Source organism: Ovis aries, chromosome 6, assembly GCF_016772045.2.
Source record: "Ovis aries strain OAR_USU_Benz2616 breed Rambouillet chromosome 6, ARS-UI_Ramb_v3.0, whole genome shotgun sequence".
In the NCBI taxonomy this organism is placed as follows: domain Eukaryota; kingdom Metazoa; phylum Chordata; class Mammalia; order Artiodactyla; family Bovidae; genus Ovis; species Ovis aries.
In genome coordinates, this window is record NC_056059.1 from 113,623,065 (window position 1) to 113,641,758 (window position 18,694).

Sequence of the window (18,694 nt, forward strand, 5' to 3'; positions counted from 1 at the left end):
CCAAAGTATTGGTGCTTCAGCTACAGCAACAGTCCTTCCAATGAGTATTCAGGGTTGATTCCTTTAGGGTTGACTGGTTTGATCTCCTTGCAGTCCAAGGGACTCTCAAGAGTCTTCTCCAGCACCACAGTTCCCAAGCATCAATTCTTTGACACTCAGCCTTCTTTATGTTCCAGCTCTCACATTGTACATGACTACTGGAAAAACACAACTCTGTTAACTCTATTAATTCCTTTTCCCACTATGCCAGCTGGGGTGAATCTTTTCCCAACCCTCCTGTCTTCATGCCAGGAGAAAGTTATTCCCCCCGCCCCCACCCCCACAGATTAGCTTCCACTAAAATGACGCCTGATATGGACTCACCCTACTTCTCTTAACAATAAGCCTCAGAAAGTTTCCATGGAATCTCTTCTAATTGCTTGTGATTCCCTCTGTGTCTTGCCCCTTTCAACTCTCTGTCCCCACTCCAGACACAGTTGTAGTCCTACTTAGCAGACTGTTGTCACTCATCAAATATGCAGAATGGTGCACAATGGAAGGCAGAAAAAATGTGATAGGATATGCATCCAAAAGACAGAAGCAGGCTGCAGTGCTGTCTTGAAAACATGTGGAAAGGTCAATGTTCTATCAAGTTTAACATGAAGTCCTGCAGACAGTTCTTTACAATCAATAACATAAACACAAAATTTGGGCAACAGTTTATATGATAAACATCTGAGGGTCGTGGGACATGTATTCATTCATTCAACAAGTGCTGAAGTTTCTGCAAGTAGAGCAGTGAACAGACAAAATTTCCTGCCCCTGCAGAGATTTTGTTTTCTGAGAAGCTGTGGTTGGGTGGATATTGGTGGTTGGTGACTCATCTCTGACAGCTTGTGAGCTCCTAAAAAATGCCAGCCTAAGCCTTAGCTTTCACCCTGATCAGACTCAGGTCTGTGCAGACTCTCAGGTGGTGGAAGAGTGAATTTGGTTTTGCTTCTAATAGTAGAATTGCCTTATCAAGATGGCAACCTTGATGAAGATCCATCTGCTCCATGGTGTCAAAGGGCAGGTAAGTGTGTAGTTTTTCAGTGACAGGATCTACAGCTTTCCAAAAGGTTTCAGAAGTGTCTATTTTCAAGCCCTGGTCTACCAGGCAGCGACCTCCATGCTTCTGGAGATAGTCAGGTTTGGTCTGAAAGGTGTCTCTCAGGAATATCACAGAAGAGCTTCCTATATGGAATGTACTGAGTTTTGTTAGGAGTGAGGGGAGGAAGAGTGGAGACGATACATGTCTGGGCCACAGTGCACTCACATGAGACTCAAAGGTACAGAGAAAGTATCACAACTTTATTCTGACCATAGTTAATCTGGTCATTTTATGAGTCAAAAAAAGAAAAATAAATGCATAATTCAGTTTATTATTTTCCTTGAAGACTTGAATATTACATTTTTTATTTTTTAAATTAAATCTATTTATTTTAATTGGAGGCTAATTAATTTACAGTATTGTAGTGGTTTTTGCCATACATTGACATGAATCAGCCATGGGTGTACATGTGTTCCCCATCCTGAACCCCCCTCCCACCTCTCTCCCTATCCCATCTCTCAGGGTCATCCTAGTGCACCAGCCCTGAGCACCCTGTCTCATGCATCAAACCTGGACTGGCAATCTGTTTCATATATGATAGTATACATGTTTCAATGCTATTCTCTCAAATCATCCCACCCTCGTCTTCTCCCACAGAGTCCAACAGTCTATTCTTTACGTCCATACCTCTTGCTGTCTCGCATACAGGATCATCATTACCATCTTTCTAAAATCCATAGATATGTGTTAATATACTGTATTGGTGTTTTTCTTTCTGACTTATTTCACTGTATATAATAGGCTCCAGTTTCATCCACCTTGTTAGAACTGATTCAAATGCATTCTTTTTAATAACTGAGTAATATTCCATTGTGTATATGTACCACAGCTTTCTTATCCATTCGTCTGCTGAACAGCGTAAGAGGGTTGGTTCACTTTCTCCTCACCCTCTCCAGCATTTATTGTTTGTAGACTTTTTGATAGTAGCCATTATGACCAGCATGAGATGGTACTTCATTGTGGTTTTCATTTGCAATTCTTCTTTGGAGAAATGTCTGTTTAGTTCTTTGATCCATTTTTTGATTGGTCATTTATTTTTCTGGAATTGAACTGCAGGAGCTGCTTGTATATTTTTGAGATTAATTCTTCATCAGTTGCTTCATTTGCTATTATTTTCTCCCATTCTGAAGGCTGTCTTCACCTTGCTTATAGTTTCCTTCATTGTGCAAAAGCTTTTAAGTTTGATTAGGTCCCATTTGTTTATTTTTGCTTTTATTTCTGATATTCTGGGAGATGGATCACAGAGGATCCTGCGTGACTTATGTCAGAGAGTGTTTTGCCTATGTTTTCCTCTAGGAGTTTTTTAGTTTCGGGTCTTACATTTAGATCTTGAATCCATTTTGAGTTTATTTTGCTGTATGGTGTTAGAAAGTATTATAGTTTCATTTCTTTACAAGTGTTTGACCAATTTTCCCAGCACCACTTGTTAAAAAGATTGTCTTTTCTCCATTGTATATTCTTGCCTCTTTTGTCAATGATAAGGTGTCCATAGGTGCATGGATTTATCTCTGGGCTTTCTATTTTGTTCCATTGAACTATATTTCTGTCTTGTGCCAGTACCATACTGTCTTGATGACTATAGCTTTGTAGTATACTCTGAAGTCAGGCAGGTTGATTCCTCCAGTTCCATTCTTCTTCCTCAAGATTGTTTTGGCTATTCGAGGATTTTTGTATTTCCATGCAAATTGTGATATTATTTGTTCTAGTTCTCTGAAAAATACCATTGGTAGCTTGATAGGGATTGCATTGAATCTATAGATTGCTTTGGGTAATATACTCATTTTCACTATATTGATTCTTTCAATATATGAACATGGTATATTTCTCCACCTATTTGTGTCAACTTTGATTTCCTTCATTAGTGTTTTATAGTTTTCTATTTTTAGGTCTTGTGTTTCTTTAGGTAGATATACTCCTAAGTATTTTATTCTTTTTGTTGCAATGGTGAATGGAATTGTTTCCTTAATTTCTCTTTCTGTTTTCTCATTGTTAGTGTATAGGAATGCAAGGGATTTCTGTGTGTTAATTTTATATCCTGCAACTTTACTATATTCATTCAGCTCCAGCAATTTTCTGGTGGAGTCTTTCTGGTTTTCTACGTAGAGGATCATGTCATCTGCAAACACTGAGAGTTTTACTTCTTTTCCAATTTGGATTCGTTTTATTTCTTTTTCTGCTCTGATTGCTGTGGCCAAAACTATGTTGAATAATAGTGATGAGAGTGGGCACCCTTGTCTTACTCCTGACTTTAAGGGAAATGCTTTCAATTTTTCACAGTTGAGGATAATATTTCCTGTGGATTTATCCCGCAAAATTGCACTTGTCTCACATGCTAGTAAAGTAATGCTCAAAATTCTCCAAGCCAGGCTTCAGCAATACATGAACCGTGAACTTCCAGATGTTCAAGCTGGTTTTAGAAAAGGCAGAGGAACCAGAGATCAAATTGAAAACATCTGCTGGATCATCAAAAAAGCAAGAGAGTTCCAGGAAAACATATATTTCTGCTTGATTGATTATGCCAAAGCCTTTGACTGTGTGGGTCACAATAGACGGTGGAAAATTCTGAAAGAGATGGGAATACCAGACCACCTGACCTGCCTCTTGAGAAACCTATATGCAGGTCAGGAAGCAACAGTTAGAACTGGACATGGAACAACAGACTGGTTCCAAATAGGAAAAGGAGTACGCCAAGGCTGTATATTGTCACCCTGCTCATTTAACTTATATACAGAGTACACTGTGAGAAACGCTGGGCTGGAAGAAGCACAAGCTGGAATCAAGATTGCTGGGAGAAATATCAATAACCTCAGATATGCAGATGACACCACCCTTATGGCAGAAAGTGAAGAGGAACTAAAAAGCCTCTTGATGAAAGTGAAAAAGGAGAGTGAAAAAGTTGGCTTAAAGCTCAACATTCAGAAAATGAAGATCATGGCATCTGGTCCCATCACTTCATGGGAAATAGATGGGGAAACAGTGGAAACAGTGTCAGACTTTATTTTGGGGGGCTCCAAAATCACTGCAGATGTTGACTGCAGCCATGAAATTAAAAGACACTTACTCCATGGAAGAAAAATTATGACCAACCTAGATAGCATATTCAAAAGCAGAGACATTACTTTGCCAACAAAGATCCATCTAGTCAAGGCTATGGTTTTTCCTGTGGTCATGTATGGATGTGAGAGGTGGACTGTGAAGAAAGCTGAGCGCCGAAGAATTGATGCTTTTGAACTGTGGTGTTGGAGAAGACTCTTGAGAGTCCCTTGGACTGCAAGGAAGGAGATCAGTCCTGGTGTTGTTTGGAAGGAATGATGCTAAAGCTGAAACTCCAATACTTTGGCCACCTCATGCAAAGAGTTGACTCATTGGAAAAGACTCTGATGCTGGGAGGAATTGGGGGCAGGAAGAAAAGGGGATGACAGAGGATGAGACGGCTGGATGGCATAACCAACTCGATGGACATGAATTTGAGTGAACTCCAGGAGTTGGTGATGGACAGGGAGGCTTGGCGTGCTTCGATTCATGGGGTCACAAAGAGTTGGACAAGACTGAGTGACTGAACTGAACTATCATATATGGCTTTTATTGTGTTGAGGTATGTTCCTTCTATGCCTGTTTTCTGGAGGATTTTGTCACAAATGGATGTTGAATTTTGTCAAAGGCTTTCTCTGATTGAGAAAGGCTTTCTCTGATTGAGATAATCATATGGGTTTTATCTTTCAATTTATTAATGTGGTGTATCACAGTTTTGCGAATATTGAAGAATCCTTACACCCCTGGGAAAAAGCCCACTTGGTCATGATGTATGATCTTTTAAATATGTTTTTGGATTCTGCTTGCTAGAATTTTGTTAAGGATTTTGCATCTATGTTCATCAGTGATATTGGCCTGCAGTTTTCTTTTCTTGTGGCATTTTTGTCTGGTTTTGGTATTAGGGTGATGGTGGCCTCACAGAATGAGTTTGGAAGTTTACCTTCCTCTGCAATTTTCTGGAAGAGTTTGAGTAGGATAGGTTTAGCTCTTCTCTAAATTTTTGGTAGAATTCAGCTGTGAAGCCATCTGGACCTGGGCTTTTCGTTTGTTCAAAGATTTCTGATCACAGTTTCGATTTCTGTGCTTGTGATGGGTCTGTTAAGATTTTCTATTTCTTCCTGGTTCAATTTTGGAAGGTTATACTTTTCCAAGAATTTGTCCATTTCTTCCACGTTGTCCATTTTATTGGCATATAGTTGCTGATAGTAGTCTCTTATGATCCTTTGTATTTCTGTGTTGTCTGTCGTGATTTCCCCATTTTCATTTCTAGTTTTGCTGCTTTGATTCTTTCCCTTCTTTTTCTTGATGAATCTGGCTAATGGTTTCTCTATTTCATTTATCTTCTCAAGGAACCAGCTTTTAGCTTTGTTGATGTTTGCTATGGTCTCCTTTGTTTCTTTTTCATTTATTTCTGTCCTAATTTTTATGATTTCTTTTCTTCTACTAACCCCTGGGGTTCTTAATTTCTTTCTTTTCTAGTTGCTTTAGGTGTAGAGTTAGGTTATTTATTTGATTTTTCTCTTATTTCTTGAGGTAAGCTTGTATTGCTATAAACCTCCCCCTTAGCAGTGCTTTAACTGAATCCTATAGGTTTGGGGTTGTTGTGTTTTCATTTTCATTCATTTCTATGCATATTTTTATTTGTTTTTTTATTTCTTCTGTGATTTGTTGGTTATTCAGAAAGGTGCTATTTAGCCTCCATATGTTTGCATTTTTAATAGTTTTTTTTTTCCTTTTCAGTTCAGTTCAGTACAGTTGCTCAATCGTGTCTGACTCTTTGCGACCCCGTGAATCACAGCACACCAGGCATCCTTGTCCATCACCAAGTCCCCGAATTCACCCAACACATGTGCATTGAGTCAGTAATGCCATCCAGCCATCTCATCCTCTGTCATCCCCCTTCTCCTCCTACACCCAATCCCTCCCAGCATCAGGGTCTTTTCCAATGAGTCAACTCTTTGCATGAGGTGTTTTTTCCTGTAGTTGACATCTAATCTTACCACATTTTGATCAAAAAAGATGCTTGGAATGATTCAATTTTTTTTTTAATTTACCAAGGCTAGATTTATGGCCCGGATATGATCTATCCTGGAGAAGGTTGCATGTGCACTTGAGAAAAAGGTGAAATTCATTGTTTTGGGGTGAAATGTGTTATAGATATCAATTGGGTCTAACTGGTCCATTGTATCATTTAAAGTTTGTGTTTCCTTGCTGATTTTCTGTTTAGTTGTTTTGTCCATAGATGTGAGTAGGGTATTAAAGTCAGCCACTATTATTGTGTTACTGTTAATTTCTCCTTTCATACTTGCTAGCGTTTGCCTTACATATTGCAGTGCTCCTATGTTGGGTGCATATATATTCATAACTGTTATATCATCTTCTTGGATTGATCTTTTGATCATTAGGTAGTGTCCTTCTTTGTCTCTTTTCATGGCCTTTATTTCAAAGTTTATTTTATCTGATATGAGTATTGCTACTCCTGCTTTCTTTTGGTCTCCATTTGCATGAAATATCTTTTTCCAGCCCTTCAATTTCAGTCTGTATGTGTCCCTTGTTTTGAGGTGGGTCTCTTGTAGACAGCACATATATTGGTCTTGTTTTTGTATCCATTCAGCCAGTCTTTGTCTTTTGGTTGGGGCATTCAACCTATTTACACTTAGGGTAATTATTGATAAGTATGATCCCATTGCCATTTATTTTGTTGTTTTGGGTTTGAGTTTATAAACCTCTTCTCTGTTTCCTGTCTAAGAAGATCTTTAGCGTTTGTTGGAGAGCTGGTTTGGTGGTGCTGAATTCTCTCAGCTTTTGCTTGTCTGTGAAGCTTTTGATTTCTCCTTCATATTTGAATGAGATCCTTGCTGGGTACAGTAATCTGGGTTGTAGGTTTTTCTCTTTCATCACTTTAAATATGTCCTGCCATTCCCTTCTGGCCTGAAGAGTTTCTATTGAAAGAGCAGCTGTTTTCCTTATGGGAATCCCCTTGTGTGTTACTTTGCTGCTTTTAATATTTACTTGTTGTGTTTGATCTTCATTAATTTAATTGATATGTGTCTTGTGGTGTTTCACCTTGGGTTTATCCTGTTTGAGAGTCTCTGGGTTTCTTGGACTTGGGTGGCTATTTCCTTCTTCATTTTAGGGAAGTTTTCAACTATTATCTCCTCAAGTATTTTCTCGTGGCCTTTCTTTTTGTCTTCTTCTTCTGGGACGCCTATGATTCCAATGTTGGGGCATTGTCAAATGTTTGACATTGTCCCAGAGGTCTCTGAGGTTGTCCTCATTTCTTTTAATTCTTTTTTTTTTCTTTTTTCCTCTCTGCTTCATTTTTTTCCATCATTCTATCTTCCCCTCACTTATCCTATCTTCTGCCTCAGTTATTCTATTGTTAGTTCCCTCCAGAGTGTTTTGATCTCAGTTATTGTATTATTCATTATTTATTGACTCTTTTTTTTTTTTTCTTCTAGGTTCTTGGTAAATAATTCTTCTGTTGTCTCAATCCTTGTCTCCAGACTATTTATCTGTAACTCCATTTGGTTTTCCATATTTTGGATCATTTTTGCTATCATTATTCTGAATTCTTTTCAGGTAGACTCCCTATCTCCTCCTCTTTTGTTTGGTTTGGTGGGCATTTATCCTGTTCCTTTACCTGCTGAATATCTCTCTGCCTTTTCATCTTGTTTAGATTGCTGTGTTTGGGGTGACCTTTCTATATGCTGGATGTGTGAGGTTCCTCTTTATTGTGGAGGTTTCTCTCTGTGGGTGGGGTTGGACGAGTGGCTTGTCAAGGTTTCCTGGTTAGGGAAGCTTGTGTTGGTGTTCTGGTGGGTGGAGCTGGATCTCTTCTCTCTCGAGTTCAATGAAGTGTCCAGTAGTGAGTTTTGAGGTGTCTATGAGTTTGGTGTGACTTTTGGCTGCCTGTGTTTTAATGCTCAGGGTTATGTTCCTGCATTTTTGGAGTTGGTATGTCTTGCTCTAATACTTGTTGGCTCTTGGGTGGAGCTTGGTTTCAGTGTAGGTATGGAGGCTTTTGGATGAGCTGTTGTTGATTAATGTTCCCTGGAGTCAAGAGTCTTCTGGTGTTCTCATGTTTTGGATTTAAGCCTCTTGCCTCTGACTTTCAATCTTATTCTTACAGTAGCCTCAAGACTTCTCCATCCATACAGCACTGATGATAAAACATCTAGGTTAATGGCGAAAAGATTCTCCTCAGTGAGGAACACATAGAGAGGTTTACAGAGTTACATGGAGAAGAGAAGAGGGAGAAGGGAGATAGAAGTGACCAGGAGAAGAAGAGGGGGAATCAAAAGGGGAGAGAGCAATCTAGCCAGCAATCAATTCCCTATGTGTTCTCCACAGTCTGAAACACTCAGAGAAGTTCACAGAGTTACATACAGAAGAGAAGAGGGAGGAAGAAGATAGAGATGACCTGGAGGGGAAGAGGGGGAGTCAAAAGGAGAGAGACCAATCTAGCCTGTGATCAGTTCCCTAAGTGTTCTCCATAGCCCAGAATATCCAAAGAGATTCACAGAGTTGGATAGAGAAGAGAAGGGGGAGGAATGAGATAGAGGTGACCTGGGGGAGAAAAAGGAGAGTCAAAAGGGGGAGAGAGCAATCAATCAGTAATCACACTCCTGAGTAAAATTGGGTACCGAAGATTGGATTCTTAAAGTTACAAAATTGATAACAAATACCAAAATCAAACATTAAAAATCTAGAGTAGAGGTTTGACTCTCAAAAATACAATATTAAAAAAAAAACAAAAAAACAAAATCACAAAAATGAATATATATAAAAATAAATATATATAATGAAAAAATATATATATGAAATTTGCTTTAAAATAGGGTCTTTTTTTGCAAGGTAATAGTAGGTTATAAAAATGAAAATTAAAGGAGTAATAAAGAACTTAAAAATAAAAAAATTTTAAAGATGTTGTTTGTCAGTTGCTTCATTTGCTATTATTTTCTCCCATTCTGAAGGCTGTCTTTTCACCTTCCTTATAGTTTCCTTTGTTGCGCAGAAGCTTTTAAGTTTAATTAGGTCCCATGATAATAATAAAATATACCTAGGAATTCCTCTGGAGCTGTCGAGGGCAGTGTGGGTTAGTTCAGTTTCAGATAGTTCCTTGTTCCAGCTTATACTTCTTCTCAAGGTCTATAGGCCCCTTCCAATGTAGTCAGTGCTAACTACAGGGTTTTAATCTGTTGCACCTGTCACTTCCAAAGCAGCTCCCTCTTCTTTGTTTATTTTGGCTTCCTCTGTTTGCAAGTCTCTTCAGTGTCTAATTTCTGCCCTGACACAAGGGGGTGAAGGTGGTCACTTATTAGGGCTTGCTTGTTCAGTTGTGCTGTGGGGAGGGAGGAACACTGAAAACAAATGTCATTGGCGTGTGTGGGGAGTGCAGTGTTGGGGCCACACTGGGTTTGCCCCTGCTCACGATGTGTGTGCTTTCCCAGTCTACACTGCTCAAGCTCCAGGTTGCTCTGCAGGAGAACTCTCTAAAGCGGGCCCTGGGTTGCATGCACTTCCCAGGTCTAAGCCACTCAAGTTCAGGTTCTGGGGTATTCCACAAAGGCATAGACTCAGGTGGGCCTGCGTTTTGTGCCCTTCCCAGGTCTGAGCAGCTCAGGCGACCAGGTGCTTGGCAAGTCACTCTCCCAGGTGGGCAGTGCGTCTTATCACCTCCCTGGTCCTAGCCGCTTGGTTTCCTCGGTGCACAGCGAGAGTGCCATCTCAGGTGTGCTGTGTGTCTCCTCTGGGGGGCTGATCTCTGACTGTGAGCCTCCTGTTGGATGTCAACTGTCTAGGATCCCAGGAAGACTTGGTTAGCAGCTGGGAGCCTGCTCACAGTTTGGTGGAGGATGCGTCTCTGAAGCCAAGATTGCCCCTAGCCTTCTGACTGGCTGTTGCCTGCTTGTCTCTCTGCCTCTGGCAGGGGGAATGGGCCAGTCTGCTCTCTTCTGGTATTCTCTCAGTCCTTTGTTCTGTGAGTGCACCAGGCTGTGCCTTAGAGCTTTTTGTGGGAAACTTCTCTCTTTTTCTCTCTCTGGCCATCCCACAGTTTGGGCTGCTCTCTCACATTAGCTACTTCAGATTGTCCTCAGGGCATTCAGGCCCAGTCCTTACCCTAAGCAATGCAGCCCATGCCTCCCTGTTTAGCCCCTGCTCACTGCTGGTAGATGTGACTGTCTGGGCTACTTCTCCCCTGGGAGTTGCAATTAGGCATGTCATCTGTGGGGTTTTTTGGTTTTTATTTTCCTCCCAGTTATGTTGCCCTCTGAGATTCCAAAAACTCCCCACAGACCCACTGGTAAGAGGGTTTCCTGGTGTTTGAAAACTTCTCCTTCATGATTCCCTCCCCAGGACCCATCTCCATTCCTGACTTTTTGTCTCTCTTTTTATCTTTTATATTTTGTCCTACCTCCTTTCAAAGAGAATGGGCTGCCTTTCTAGGTGCCTGGTGTCATCCGCCAGCGTTCAGAAGTTGTTTTGTGGAATTTGCTCAGCATTCAAATGGTCTTTCAATGAATTTGTGGGAGGAAACAGTCTCCCCATCCTATTTCTCCACCATCTTAGGACCACCTCCGTAATTCAGTTTAAAGGTAATCCGACCTGATTGTTTATGTGTGTGTGCCTGTGTGCTCCGTTGCTCCAGTCTTATCCAACTCTTTGTGACCCCATGGACTGTAGCCTGCCAGGCTCCTCTGTCCCTAGGATTCTCCAGGGAAGAATACTGGAATGAGTTTCCATTTCCTTCTCCAGGAGATCTTCAGAACCCAGGGATTGAGCCCGTGTCTCCTGCATCTTCTGCATCTCAGGCAGATTCTTTACTGCTGAGCAACTGGGGAACCCCCGATTGTTTATACCTAGGATAATGCTGAGCCTCTCTGGGGTAAAGTGATTGGCTCCTCAAATAACCACACTGCCCCTGCATCTCTCCTGAAGGTCCTGGGGTTATGGAATGGAAGTCAGGCACACACAACTCCTGATCTTTGGGAAGCATTCCCTGGTGTCCTGATGGTTCTATGGGGCTGGGGCATTGGCTGGGCACACTGGGCTTCTATCCCTCTAGATGCTCCTTTCCCTGCCAGCCTTCCCAGTGCAGCCTGAGGGTGGAATAATATATGAAATGTTCTTCCCACTTGTCAGAGCCCAGTCACTGCCTGGAGGACTTATCCTCATCTTGGATCCTACCAGCTGCAGTCCCCTGAGTGACCACCAAATCCACCTTCCAGCTCACCTGTCCTCTTGTTCATACCCAGCTCCACTGCAGAGCCACCCACCTGCTTCAGCAGCAGCCTAGGAGCCCTACCTGGTGTCAATACAGCATCATACCCCAGGGAGCCTGGTGATACCACTCCATCCACATCAACAAAGTAACCAAGGTAGTTCACAGGCTCTTATTTCCCTCAAAACAGCAGACTCAAGAAATCCCCTGCTGCTAATATGACCTAGTTTAAATATGAAATAAGCTTTATTCAAAACATTAATTCTTCAAAATGTTCACCATTGTTAAAATTAGAAGATGGGTATTTGTTATATAAGGCCATCCCTGGTGGCTCAGTGGTAAAGAATCCACCTATGATGCAGGAGATACTGGATCGATCCTTGGGTCAGAGGATCCCTCTGGAGAAGGTAATGTCAACTCACTCCAGTATTCTTGCCTGGAGAATCCCATAAACAAAGGAGCCTGGAGTCCCAAAGAGGTGGACACAGCGACTAAACAACAACAGCAATTCGTTATTGTTCTATCTCTCTTTGTGTTTAAAAATTTTAAGAAAGAAGAAGGAAAGAAAGAAAAAATAAATAAATGAACAAGCACACGCATGAAATTTAAGTCTTTGCTTTTCAAAATCACCAGAAAGAGTTGTGAGTACATAGCCAGTATAAAGCAAAACCTCAGACTGAGAGCCCATTGAGACAGTTATATTTTTTCACACCTAGGAAAAAACTCACCAAAGTCACTTAATGCCTCAAGGAGGCTCAACAGTGGCTGCAGGCCAAACAGGGGAAACCTGTTAATATGCCTAGGGTGAGGCCTGGCCATTTCCAGATTTCTATTCCCTCATTTCTAAAATAAGAGACTTGTACTACATGATAATGAGCACCATCTAGCATGAGTCGGGCACTTTACATGCTTTCTCCCCAATTTTGAGCACAATTATTGAAGATATGGGGCTTCCCAGGTGGCTCAGTGGTAAAGAATCTGCCCGCCAATGCTGGAAGATGCAGGAGATGTGGGTTCGACACCTGGGCCAGTAAGATCTCCTGGAGGAAATGGTAACCCACTCCGGTATTCTTGCCTGGGGAATCCCATAGAGAGTGGAGCCTGGCAGGCTACAGTATGTAGGGTTGCAAACAGTTGGACATGACTGAGAACAGAAACACACACATTAAAGATATATATTAATATCTGCATCTTTAGATGGGAAGTTTTATTTTTATTTTTAAAATTTATTTATTTTAATTGCAGGCTACTTACTTTACAATATTATAGTGGTTTCACCATACACTGACATGAATCAGCCATGGGTGTACATGTGTTCCCAAACCTGAGCACCCCCTCCCACCTCCCTCCCCAACCTATCCCTCTGGGTCATCCCAGTACACCAGCCCTGAGCACCCTGTCTAATGCAATGAACCTGGACTGGTGGTCTGTCTCACATATGATAATATACATGTTTCAATGCTATTCTCTCAAATCATCCCACCCTCGTCTTCTCCCACAGAGTCCAAAAGACTGTTCTATACATTGGTGTCTCTTTTGCTGTCTTGCATATAGGGTTATCATTACTATCTTTCTAAAATACAAAAAAAAAAAAAAGTGTTACTGTACTGAATTGGTGTGTTTATTTCTGGCTTACTTCGCTCTGTATAATAGGCTCCACTTTCATCCACCTCAGTACAACTGATTTAGATGTATTCTTTTTAATGGCTGAGTAATACTCCATTGTGTATATGTACCATGGCTTTCTTATCCATTCATCTGCTGATGGACATCGAGGTTGCTTCCATGTCCTGGCTATTATAAACAGTGCTGCGATGAACATTGGGTACACGTGTCTCATTCAATTCTGGTTTCCTGGGTGTGTATGCCCGGCAGTGGGACTGCTGGGTCATATGGCAGTTCTATTTCCAATTTTTTAAGGAATCTCCACACTGTTCTCCATAATGGCTGTACTAGTTTGCATTCCCACCAACAGTGTTCCCTTTTCTCCACACCCTCTCTAGCATTTATTGTTTGTAGACTTTTGGATAGCAGCCATTCTGACCAGCGTGAGATGGCACCTCATTGCGGTTTTGATTTGCATTTCTCTGATAATGAGTGAACCTGAGCATTGTTTCATGTGTTTGTTAGCCATCTATATGTCTTCTTTGGAGAAATGTCTGTTTAGTTCTTTGACCCATTTTTTGATTGAGTCGTCTATTTTTCTGGAATTGAGCTGCAGGAGTTGCTTGTATATATTTTTAGTTTAATTCTTTGTCAGTTGCTTCGTTTGCTATTATTTTCTCCCATTCTGAAGGCTGTCTTCTCTCCTTGCCTATAGTTTCCTTCACTGCGCAAAATCTTTTAAGTTTAATTAGGTCCCATTTTTTTATTTTTGCTTTTATTTCCGTTACTCTGGGAGGTGGGTCGTAGAGGATCCTGCTGTAATGTATGTCAGAGAGTGTTTTGCCTGTGTTTTCCTCCAGGAGTTTTATAGTTTCTGGTCTTACATTTAGATCTTGAATCCATTTTGAGTTTATTTTTGTGTATCATGTTAGAAAGTGTTCTAGTTTCATTCTTTTACAAGTGGTTGACCTGTTTTCCCAGCACCACTTGTTGAAGAGATAACCTTTTCTCCATTGTATATTCTTGCCTCCTTTGTCAAAGGTAAGATGTCCAAGGTGTGTGGATTTATCTCTGGGCTTTCTATTTTGTTCCATTGATCTATATTTCTGTCTTTATGCCAGTATCATAATGTCTTGATGACTAGCTTTGTAGTATAGCTTGAAGTCAGGCAAGTTAATTCTTCCAGTTCCATTCTTCTTTCTCAAGATTGCCTTGGCTATTCAAGGTTTTTTGTATTTCCATACAAGTTGTGAAATTATTTGTTCTAGTTGTCTGAAAAATACTGTTGGTAGCTTGATAGGGATTGCATTGAATCTATAGGTTGCTTTGGGTAGTACACTCATTTTCACTATATTGATTCTTCCAATCCATGAACGTGGTATATTTCTCCATCTATTTGTGTCATGGATGATTTCTTTTATCAGTGTTTTATAATTTCTATATATAGGTCTTTTGTTTCTTTAGGTAGATATATTCCTAAGTACCTGAATGGTCTAGTGGGTTTCCCTGCTTTCTTCAATTTAAGTCTGAATTCAGCAATAAGGAGTTCATGATCTGAGCCACAGACAGCTGCCAGTCTTGTTTTTGCTGACTGTATAAAGCTTCTCCATCTTTGTCTGCAAAGAATATAATCAATCTGATTTGGGTGTTGACCATCTGGTGATGTCCATATGTAGAGTCTTCTCTTGTGTTGTTAGAAGAGGGTGTTTGCTATGACCAGTGCGTTCTCTTGGCAAAACTCTATTAGTCTTTGCCCTGTTTCATTTCGTATTCCAAGGCCAAATTTGCCTATTACTCCAGGTGTTTCTTGACTTCCTACTTTGCATTCCAGTCCCCTATAATGAAAAGGACATCTTTTGGGGGGTTTTGTTCTAAAAGGTCTCATAGGTCTTCATAGAACTGTTCAACTTCGGCTTCTTCAGCGTTACTGGTAGGGGTATAGACTTGGATAACTGTGATATTGAATGGTTTGCCTTGGAAATGAACAGAGATCATTCTGTCGTTTTGAGATTGCATCCAAGTACTGCATTTCGGACTCTTTTGTTGACCATGATGGCTACTCCATTTCTTCTGAGGGATTTCTGCTCTCAGTAGTAGATATAACAGTCATCTGAGTTAAATTCACCCATTCCAGTCCATTTTAGTTCACTAATTCCTAGAATGTCGACATTCACTCTTGCCATCTCTTGTTTGACCACTTCCAATTTACCTTGATTCATGCACCTAACATTCCAGATTCCTATGCAATATTGCTCTTTACAGCATTGGATCTTGCTTCTATCACTAGTCACATCCACAGCTGGGTATTGTTTTTGCTTTGGCTCCATCCCTTCATCCTTCCTAGATTTATTTTCCACGGATCTCAAGTAGCATATTGGGCACCTACCGACCTGGAGGGTTCCTCTTTCAGTATCCTATCATTTTGACTTTTCATACTGTTCATGGGGTTCTCAAGGTAAGAATACTGAAGTGGTTTGCCATTCCCTTCTCCAATGGACCACATTCTGTCAGACCTTTCCACCATGACCCACCCATCTTGGGTGGCCCCACATGGCATGGCTTACTTTCATTGAGTTAGACAAGGCTATGGTCCATGTGGTTAGATTGACTAGTTTTCTGTGATTATGGTTTCAGTGTGTCTGCCCTCTGATGCCCTCTTGCAACACCTACCATCTTACCTGGGTTTCTCTTAGCTTGGACGTGGGGTATCTCTTCACGGCTGCTCCAGCAAAGTGCAGCTGCTGCTCCTTACATGGGACGAGGAGTAGTTCCTCACTGCCACCCCTCCTGACCTTGAACGTGGAGTAGCTCTTCTCGGCCCTCCTGTACACATGCAGCCACTGTTCCTTGGAAGTGGGGTTGCTCACGTGGGGTTGATTTAAGGGACTAGATCTGATAGATAGAGTGCCTGATGAACTATGGATGGAGGTTCGTGACATTGTACAGGAGACAGGGATCAAAACCATCCCCATGGAAAAGAAATGTAAAAAAGCAAAATGGCTGTCTGGGGAGGACTTACAAATAGCTGTGAAAAGAAGAGAAGTGAAAAGTAAAGGAGAAAAGGAAAGATATAAGCATCTGAATGCAGAGTTCCAAAGAATAGCAAGAAAAGATAAGAAAGCCTTCCTCAGCGATCAATGCAAAGAAATAGAGGAAAAGAACAGAATGGGAAAAACTAGAGATCTCCTCAAGAAAATTAGAGATACCAAGGGAACATTTCATGCAAAGATGGGCTCGATAAAGGACAGGAATGGTATGGACCTAAAAGAAGCAGAAGCTATTAAGAAGCGGTGGCAAGAATACACAGAATAACTGTAAAAAAAAGATCTTCACGACCCAGATAATCACGATGGTGTGATCACTCACCTAAAGTATGATCACTCACTTCACATCCTGGAATGTGAAGTCAAGTGGGCCTTAGAAAGCATCAGTATGAACAAAGCTAGTGGAGGTGATGGAATTCCAGTTGAGCTATTTCAAACCCTGAAAGATGATGCTGTGAAAGTGCTGCACTCAATATGACAGCAAATTTGGAAAACTCAGCAGTGGCCACAGGACTGGAAAAGGTCCGTTTTCATTCCAATCCCAAAGAAAGGCAATGCCAAAGAATGCTCAAACTACTGCACAATTGCACTCTTCTCACACGCTAGTAAAGTAATGCTCAACATTCTCCAAGCCAGGCTTCAGCAATACGTGAACCGTGAACTTCCTGATGTTCAAGCTGGTTTTAGAAAAGGCAGAGGAACCAGAGATCAAATTGACAACATCTGCTGGATCATGGAAAAAGCAAGAGAGTTCTAGAAAAACATCTATTTCTGCTTTATTGACTATGCCAAAGCCTTTGACTGTGTGGATCACAATAAACTGTGGAAAATTGTGAAAGAGATGGGAATACCAGACCACCTGACCTGCCTCTTGAGAAACCTATATGCAGGTCAGGAAGCAACAGTTAGAACTGGACATGGAACAACAGACTGGTTGGAATAGGAAATAGGAAAAGGAGTACGTCAAGGCTGTATATTGTCACCCTGCTTATTTAACTTCTATGCAGAGTACATCATGAGAAACGCTGGACTGGAAGAAACACAAGCTGGAATCAAGATTGCCAGAAGAAATATCAATAACCTCAGATATGCAGATGACACCACCCTTATGGCAGAAAGTGAAGAGGAACTAAAAAGCCTGTTGATGAAAGTGAAAGAGAAAAGTGAAAAAGTTGGCTTAAAGCTCAACATTCAGAAAACGAAGATCATGGCATCTGGTCCCATCACTTCATGGGAAATAGATGGGGAAACAGTGGAAACAGTGTCAGACTTTATTTCTTTGGGCTCCAAAATCACTGCAGATGGTGACTGCAGCCATGAAATTAAAAGACGCTTACTCCTTGGAAGAAAACTTATGACCAACTTAGATAGTATATTCAAAAGCAGAGACATTACTTTGCCGACTAAGGTCCATCTAGTCAAGGCTATGGTCTTTCCAGTAGGCATGTATGGATGTGAGAGTTGGACTTCAAAGAAAGCTGAGCACTGAAGAACTGACGCTTTTAAACTGTGGTGTTGGAGAAGACTCTTGAGAGTCCCTTGGACTACAAGGAGAACATTCTAAAGGAGATCAGGTGAAAAGACAGCCTTCTGAATGGGAGAAAATAATAGCAAATGAAGCAACTGACAAACAACTAATCTCAAAAATATACAAGCAACTTATGCAGCTCAATTCCAGAAAAATAAACGACCCAATCAAAAAATGAGCCAAAGAACTAAATAGACATTTCTCCGAAGAAGACATACGGATGGCTAACAAACACATGAAAAGATGCTCAACATCACTCATTATTAGAGAAATGCAAATCAAAACCACAATGAGGTACCACTTCACACCAGTCAGAATGTCTGCGATCCAAAAATCTGCAAGCAATAAATGCTCGAGAGGGTGTGGAGAAAAGGGAACCCTCCTACGCTGTTGGTGGGAATGCAAACTAGTACAGCCACTATGGAGAACAGTGTGGAGATTCCTTTAAAAATTGCAAATAGAACTACCTTATGAAACCAGAATTGAAAGAGACACGTGTACCCAATGTTCATTGCAGCACTGTTTATAATAGCCAGGACATGGAAACAACCTAGATGTCCATCAGCAGAGTGGATAAGAAAGCCGTGGTACATATACACAATGGAGTATTACTCAGCCATTAAAAGAATACATTTGAATCAGTTCTGATGAGATGGATGAAACTGGAGCCGATTATACAGAGTGAAGTAAGCCAGAAAGAAAACACCAATACAGTATACTAACACATATATATGGAATTTAGAAAGATGGCAATGATGACCCTGTATGCAAGACAGCAAAAAGACACAGATGTGTATAGCGGACTTTTGGACTCAGAGGAGAGGGAGAGGGTGGGATGATTTGGGAGAATGACATTGAAACATGTATGTCCATGGTGGATTCATGTCAATGTATGGCAAAACCAATACAGTATTGTAAAGTAAAATAAAGTAAAAATTAAAATTTAATAAAAGAAAAAAATAAAATAAAGGAGATCAGCCCTGGGTATTCTTTGGAAGGAATGATGCTAAAGCTGAAACTCCAGTACTTTGGCCACCTCATGGGAAGAGTTGACTCACTGGAAAAGACTCTGATGCTGGGAGAGATTGTGGGCTGGAGGAGAAGGGGACGACAGAGGATGAGATGGCTGG